Genomic DNA, 8,393 nt, shown 5'->3' on the forward strand with positions numbered 1-8,393 from the left:
CTTCACACAAAGGAGGGTGTCCATGGAGCAAGGCAGTCTGTCTGTGCAGCATATTGTTGAGTGGTTGTGCATCTGCAAGCCGGCAGTTAGTAAGTCATCCCCAGCACGGAAGGTGGGCAAGGCTGGGAGGATAGAGGCCGAGGAGAGGACTCAAGGAGAGGATTAAACCAGACAATTTAATTAGGGAGATGTGAAGAGTCACAGAATCAAGATATTGGGGCTCCAGGGGGAATTTAAGGAATGATCTAGGTCTTTTCTCTCTCAGGAACCACTCAAGCCTGATGATACTGAATCCTCTTTTATTTATTTGTACTTACTGTTTTCTTTACAGATGGGGTCTCACTCTGTTGTCGAGCTGTAGCACAGTGGTGCAATCATAGCTCACTGCAGCCTTGACCTCCTAGGCTTAAGCAATCCTCTCGCCTTAGCCTCCTGAGTAGCTGGGGCTACAGGCATGTGCTACCTTACTCTGCTAATTTATTTTTATTTTAATCTTTTTGTAGATATGGGTCTCACTGTGTTGCCCAGGCTGGTCTTGAACTCCTGGCCTCAAGTAATCCTCCCACCTCGGCTTCCCAAAGTGCTGGGATTACAGGTGTGAGGCAGGGCACCCAGCAGAATTCTCTTTCGGAGAAATTCCAAGGCCTGGATTTAACAACTGTTGCTGGGAGAAAGTTCTTTGAATCATTCTGATTAAAAAATCTGCTTCTCCTTTCACGAGTGGTCATCAAGAACAGCTGGTTTTCTAAGAGACTTCCGAGATTTGCAAAACGGTGGCTAATGATGACAACAGCAACAGCAGGGAGCACAGAAAACTCCACAGGCCTGGGCTCGGTTCATCGCACAGCCTCCACCTCTGGACGCCCTGTGAGGATCCTGTTATTATCCACATTTTAGAGATGAGGAAACTGAGGCTTAAAAGGGCTAAGTGACCAGCCCATTGACACAGCGATTCGAGCTTAGGCTGGCTCATCCCAGGCCTGGACTGCCCACCTCTCTCTCCTTTTGCAGCCGACCAGGCTGCCAGCTCTAGTCCTTCCTCTGCAGGGTTTGGCTTTTCCCTCCTCTGTTCCCCAGGCGGCCCTGGGCACTGCCTGGAGTCTCACGGTGTGCAGGGCCAGGCAGAGGAGCTGCTAACTGCAGCTTCGCTGTAATCTACCGACCCTAACAACGGCAGCTCCCACGGAGCTGGCACAGCTAACACGTGCGCACCGGGATGCGCGGAGAACCGAGTGACGCCAGCAGAGAGCCAGGGAGAGCCAGGAAGAGCTCGAAAATCAACGTAACGCTGTTGAGATGAGGGAGCACAGCACAATTTTGAGAGCCAGACAAAGCGGGGATAGAGAGATGATGCCTCGAGATGTGGCCTCAGAAGGTCTAGTCGAAGCGATGAAAAGGAGGAGGTTCCCGGGGATACTGGAGCCGGAAGATGCGGCGAGGGTCCGGGTTAGCAAACGGGGCAGAGTCGGAGGCCCAGGACGCCGGGCCCTGGGGGTGCTGTCGCGGAGCGACGGCGGAGGCTGGGGTGGTGGGCGCCCCGGGTAGTGGGAGGCGGGAGTGCTCTCCCAGGTGGGCTTGGAGGGGCCTCGACCCAGACACCCAGGGCCGGCCGGCGCACCCGCATGATGTTCTGGAAGCGTCTCTGCAGCCTAGTCGGTGGCTGGCGGAAGCCGGGCATGGTTAGCCTGGCAGCCTGGCTTTGCGGACTCACCTCCCGGCCTCATCCTCCAGTGCCTTCCCTCCCCCGCTTTGCGGACTCACCTCCGGGCCTCCTCCTCCAGTGCCTTCCCTCCCCTGCTAGCCCCCAACTGGAGGGGCTTGGGCTGCACCCTCACTGAGGACGCGGTTTTCCAGGAGCAGCGATCCTGGAGTGGACTCGCCCGCATCCGGGGGGCACATCAGCGCTCTCGGCTCCCCCATAGGGACACACTCACTGAGGTCACGCGACCCAAAACCAAATGACCCACCACCACGACAGCCGCATCGTTACTCCCGGGTGATTTAAAGGAAGGGTTTTTAGTGGTGGGTCCGGGAGGTTTTGGAGTGAGAGAACTAAGGGGGTGAGGCCCGAGGGAGGGAGGCGCGTGGAAGCCGCCGCCTCTGACTGTCCTAGGGTGTGCCCAGGCCCAGAGATGATGCCCAGGCCCCTGAAGGGAGTGAAGCGGAGGCCGTGCTGGAGGCGAAGGTCAGCGCGGCCTGATTAGCCTCCCACGGTGACTCGGGAGGTGACTCGGGAGTCCGGGCCCTCTCCTGCCTGTGGCGCCGTCCAGCCCTGGTCCCCCAGGCTGTGGCTGCAGCCAGTGCGTGTAAAAGGAAGAACCCCGTGATGATTTTTCCTTGGGGGAGATAAACCCGTGGAGGGGTTTGGAGCCACAGGGAAGGTGTGTGGCTTGCAGGATCTAAAGCTGCAGAGCAGAGAGGTGAAGACAGTCTCCCTCCTCCGTGGTCCCTGGATCTGGAGAAGCACGGAACATGCCCAGAGTCTCTGGTGCCCATTTTGCCGAGGCGTTGTTGGGGCAGGAGGTAGAAAGATGGCATCAGTGGATGGGTGGCGTCCCATGTCCTGTGGCCGTCACAGGGCCAGTATCCAAATGGAACCCACGAATAACCCAACATTCCCAACAACCGAGGGTAGTAGCATTGTGTTTAAACGTTTTGGGTCTGAATCAGACAGTGCAGGGTTCCAAGGCCCACTTAGTCAGTTTTAAATGGATTCTCTGAAAGCAGTCCCTATGGGTAGGATTGGGTGCAAGTGGTGAATGTGGTCCTGGAAGGCAGCTGCGGGGAGGGGATGAGAGAGGGAGGGAAGCCAGCCCGGGAGTGTTCTCGTTGACACAGGTTTCCACTGTGGGCAGCAGGGGCTCACACCTGCTAGGGACCCCCAGGACCATGTGCAGACCATACCTCAGCATTGTCTTACCTGGCAGGTGGGGAAGCTGGGGTCTTGATCCACTAACACTAAGCGGCTGAGGCTGCCCCGGGGGTGTTAGCCCCTTGGCCCTCCCACCTGCCCTCATGTGGGCTTGGCTGGGTTCCTGGGCAGAGAATGCCTCAGAGACTCGCAGTTGCTCTGTTGGGAGGATGGGGCAGCTGCTCTGGACCCTGCCTTCCCCACTGCCCATCCTCTCAGTTTCTCCTTGCATGCTGGCAGGATTCTGAGAGCTTTGCCCAGAGGTAATGTGGCCTGGCATGGCCTCTGCCTTCCTGCGTGGGGCTCCCTGGTCATGGAGTGAGCATTGCCAGTGGTGAGCCAGCGCACAGGGGCCTGGACCCGCGATGCACGGGAGCCAATGGGAGAATGCTCCCCTTCCTCCCCGGGACTGTTCTCAGACACACTCCCAAAGGCAGACAGAGGAGCTGACTCAATATCCCACCCCACCTCTGTCAGCTCTGCCTCCCCAGCCTTACTCCTGCCCCTGGGTTCCCTCTGGGGTTGACAGCCTGCATCTGGCTGGGGTCAGGCTCTGCTATCTGGGGACTGGAGCCAGAAGATGTGGCAAGGGTCCGGGTTAGCAAATGAGGCAGAGTCAGAGGCCCAGGACGTGATGACAGTGCTGAGCTGTTTGCATTGGTGCCAGACTAAGGGAGACCTGGGACAGTGTGGGTGTGGTTTTGTGGGCATGCAAGGCAGGGCCATGGTCTTAGCTGCATCAGCACTGTGCTGCAGGGTGAGAAAGGATGGGCGAGGCATCAACCCTTCAAGTGCATCAACAACATCCCCACATCCAGTTGTAGTCAGAGAGCAAAATTGTCGAGGACAGTGGCTGGACAGGCACAGGGAAAGTCCAGGAAGGTGTCACCCACTGACTTCTCTCCATGCGGGAGTTCATGGCCACAATAGGGACCAGTACCAGAGCTCCTGGGCATCCCCAGCAGTTCCTTGCTAAGGGGATCATAGTGGCAAGTCCAGGGAGAGCTCTGACTTCAACATAGGGGCAGAACACTTGGGACCCACCCACAGTACCTTGTGATGTTCTAACGACCATCGAAAAGGTAAAAAACAAACTGATTCAGCCAAATAACTAGTTGTTTTTTTCTGTGCTACTATTGCAAAGTGTTAGCTATTTTTTAAACTTTATATTTTGAAATAATTTTAGATTTATAGCTGAGTTTCAGACATAGTACAAAGTTCCCAAATACCCTTTATCCAGTTTCCCCAAATGTTAGCAACTTACATAGCTATGTGACATTGATCAAAACTAAGAATTCACCCTTGTGCAATGCCATTTACTAAATGACACACTTCAGTTGGGTTTCACCAGTTTTTCCACCAATGTAATTTTTCTATTTCAGAATTGAATCCAGGATGTCCTGCAGTATTTAGTCATCATGTCTCTCTCCTTAATCTTTCATTTGTCACTCAGTCTTTCCTTGTTTTTCATGACTTTGAACTTTACAACTGTATATTTACTAACTTTTAAAAACTGAGCTGGCTGAAAACTAGGTTGGTGGTTTTATTTCTGGGACTGTGCAGATGCAGCGATGATTTGGTCATTCTGGTACAGGACAGTCAAGGACATCTACGGTTTTCCTGGGCATGGTGCATTGCTCAAGATTTTCAAAGCCAAACTGCATGTCACAGTTCTATGTACATGTGCCTTGATGCACTTCTTGGACTGGTGCTCCTGTGAAAACAGACAGTAGGGTCCTAGGACTGCAGCTGAACTTGGTGATGGTTGTCCTGAATGCTTGTGCTTTGGTAGAAAGGGCCCATTTGAGTCCCCACAAACCTGCTCACTCCAGCATGACACAATGTGGCTCTCCCTCCTCCCTCCTCTCTCCTCCCTGCACTTGTGTGGCCTGGCCCACTCCTCCTAGAGGATTCCCTCTTGGCTTACGCTCCCATGTGGGTGTCCAACTGGTGGCTCCATGCCAGTCTGGGCTGGGTGTGATATTCCCTTCCGGGCCTTATCACGCTGCCACACATGGGCGTCCAGGCCTGCCTGTGCCCCCTGCACAGACGAAGCCCCATGGCACTGACGAAGAGCAGCCCCTTGGGTTGCAGAATTGATTCCTCCATCTCCTTTTGGAGTAAGTGTTGCTCTCCACATGAATGGTAATCAGATTTTCTCTCCCTTTGATTTTATGTTCATTCATGTCTATTCCACCCAGATTCTCAAAGGAATTATTTACTTGTCTTTAGAGTTCAGTAGTTTTCCTAGCCTATGTCTTGGTGCTGGTCCTTTTGGGTTGATATTCTCAGGTACTCACTGTGCTCTTTCAGAATGTAGTTTCAACTCTTTTTTTGTTGTTTTCTGAATTCTAAATTATGGGAAAGATTTTTTTGGTTTGTTTTTGTTTTTGTTTTGCCATTGCAGAGTTCAGTATTTGTTCTACTATTTTACTTCGGGTTTTTTCTCTAGATACTTTATTACCTATATGCTGAATCATTTTTGCCTACTTATCATTTCCTTAAAAGTTCTTTTTATTTTTTTCTTTATGTCCTTAACAGCTAAAACAAATTCCTCCTATTTCTCTCAGTGCATTGACTGCCTGTTATTTGCTCTTGTGTTCCTTCCAGTTTAGCCCTCATTTCTGAGATGATTTTCATTTGTCCTGAATTCTTTCCCAAGTCATCCTTTTTCCAGGTTTCCCTTGCTTCCCTCTTCTCCCTCCACATAGATGCTGGTATCACGCAGGGCTGTGGCCATGGTGGTCACTCCCACTTGCTTGTATGTAGGGCCTAGGGGGTGGGGACTGTATCATCTAGTTTTGTTGTGAATTTGTCCATGTGTTTTTGGTTTTACTATCTAATTTCCATGTTATTTTTGTGTAGGATTCAAGGAGATTCAAAACCCATGTCAATGCTGCCATCTTCCTAGAATCCCCTTAAATCCTCATAGATTTGCTGACATTGGGAGCATCCTGAAAGCATCCCCATGCTAAGGTGGCTGCAGTAACAGGTACAATGAGAAATGATGGTGAGTCCCACAAATGCCCTCAATTCAACTTCCTCCCAGTACAACCTGACAGCAAAGATGTGCAGGAGGGAAGTTAGAATGGTCTCAAATGACTGTGGTTATAGTTTACTCTTGCAAATTTCACAAAAACATGTAAACACATGAACACATCCCAAGATCTTGGAAAGGGCAGCTGTCCACCATTTTGATAAAGATTAAGTAGATCAGGGTATATCCATAAGATGTAATGGTATGCAGCCATGGAAAATAATCTTTCTGAATTTAAAAATAATCTTTTCATAATAATGAATGTGCATTATAGAAAATTAGAAAACATAGGCAATAAAGCGTAAAGCAAATAAGAAAATAACACCCAGAGGTTATCACTAACACCTTAGCATATATCCTTCCACATTTTGACATATTTTTATGATGTTGCATGTAGAGTGAAAAAAAAAATCAGTACAAGTTGCATCTACAATGTGATTGATATTGGGTTGTAAAATTATGTATGTTTTGAAAAGTATTAAAATACAATAGACCAAAAATGTTAACAGGGCTTATTTGTGGATCATAGGCTTAGTGGTGATTGTTATTTTCTTATTTCCTATATTTGCCACAACAGGAATGCAGACTTCTATAATCATTAAAAATGAATTATTTGAAAAAGTAATTATGGTGATTTCAGAAGTGAGGTTTGGTTGTGTGTGTGAAATCGGATGAACAGCTTATTTTGTGTCTGCTGATTATGTGTCTGCATTATGTTATTTCAGGTTCTCTCCCCTCCAAAAAAAATCAAATCAGATTGTGAATTTATTCCCTGACATTAACATGTGGCATTACAGGAGCATGTACATCACATGGTCTATTTATTGGCATGAGGATTATATCATCGGGGAATAAATGGGAAATTCTCAAGGTACTTTGTTCCAGTAATCAGGACTTTATTTATCTCTAAGCTAAAAGAGGGGATTGAATTCTTTAATGATGATCAGAAAATGCTTTTAGGAAGATTCCTTTCCTATTAAACAATTTCTTAAAGTTGCAGTAAATGTTATGTGGCCTGTCTATGCCCAAGGAAGCCTGTAGAGGGCTTGACAGCACACTTTGCTTTGTCTTCAAAACCATTGGAAAGAATGTCACAGGAGTCGTGGAGGAAAAATAATTACAAAGAGGAAAAGGTTAATCAAGGGGCAGTTAACGTTATTGATGACATATTGATAAGGTTCTCCAGGCCCAGTTCCTTTTGGGGGACTTTGGCTTCCCAAGCAAATGCCACTTGGTGATATGGCTCCCAACACTGGCCACCTGAGTGTTCCCTACACTACTGGAGAAATTTAGGCCTTAAATTAAAATCAGAGTCATGCAACTTGATTATATTTTGGCAGTTTGATTTAATTGCAAGTTCTTTGAGATGTAAGAATGTGGTTGGTTTTTAGTGAAGTAAACTGAAAGGTCTGGTACTTCCAGGTAGCCCAGCACTGGAAGGCCTGTTGGCTTCCAGTGAGAAAACTGGAGACCACACTCACTCGTCCTACTGCCCTTTCTTTGGGGCTGCCTGTGATACTGGGTTATTCCCCTCCCTGCGTGCCACTGTGCTTACCCTGTTGGAATATGATGGTGGACTTGCCAGAGGAGAGGACCATGCTTTTCAGGAATAGCAGCCCCCTCCTTACTGGTTGAGGCAGCCAGCAGGCACCCCTATCCATGAGCCACAGCTTAGCTAAGGCAACCCAGTCCAGCTGCGTGCCCTCTCTCTGCTTCTGGGGAGGTTGGAAGGACCAGGGGCATTCATGCTTGTTTCTAGGGGCCCTTACTGGATCTCTGGATCAAGACCTACTCAGGGCAGAAAGACTCTGCTCTGGGTCCCGTGTTAGGACTTGATGGATGCATCTTTACTCAGATGCAGACAGTGGACAATTAAAACTCTGACCTGAGAGTGAGCCACAGCCTTGGTACTCATAAACGCTCTGCTTGGTCCTTCACATTTGTGAACCGTACAGGGGAAGCTAAGTTGTGAGCAGTGCACCTTCACAAGCAAAGCCTCGACTGAAATCTTCTTTAACAATTGGCTGGTCACTCCTAGGCGTAATCTACCCCTTTCAGAACACTGGGGGCGAATTTAGAGACATCGAAGCCTCCTGATGAGAAATCGTGTCCACTCACTGGGAGAACTGAAATATCAGGGGATTTCTACGCAAATCTCACAGAGTCCTTCTGGTGTCCTAGGGATTTGCTCACATATAAGAGACTTTCTGGTAGGAAGAGAGTCTCTTTACATTCTTCATTATATGATCCTGGTGGCTTTGTGGAGAGATGGTACAGCTGAAAGATCATGCCCTGGGGCGCCAGGGAGTTGTGTGTGTGTGTGAATGCTCTGTGACCTTGGGCTAACTGCTTAGCCTCTCTGAGCCTTAGCTGCATCAGCTTTGAAAAAGAGGATGATAAAATGGAGTCACCTTATTTGACTTTTATAAATACAATGACACAAGT

General features: G+C 49.1%; 1 long non-coding RNA gene across 1 annotated transcript; it reads left to right on the top strand.

Annotated features, from left to right (window-relative positions):
* Window positions 1-1,261: 1,261 nt before the first annotated feature.
* Window positions 1,262-8,141, top strand: LOC105519009. Its single transcript, XR_001002910.1, has 4 exons — window positions 1,262-1,446; window positions 5,777-5,921; window positions 6,674-6,819; window positions 7,371-8,141. It is a non-coding gene; the product is annotated as an uncharacterized LOC105519009 (long non-coding RNA).
* Window positions 8,142-8,393: the final 252 nt, after the last annotated feature.

The sequence above is a fragment of the Colobus angolensis genome, unplaced genomic scaffold (genome assembly GCF_000951035.1).
Source record: "Colobus angolensis palliatus isolate OR3802 unplaced genomic scaffold, Cang.pa_1.0 Scaffold336, whole genome shotgun sequence".
NCBI classification, from domain to species: Eukaryota; Metazoa; Chordata; class Mammalia; order Primates; family Cercopithecidae; genus Colobus; species Colobus angolensis.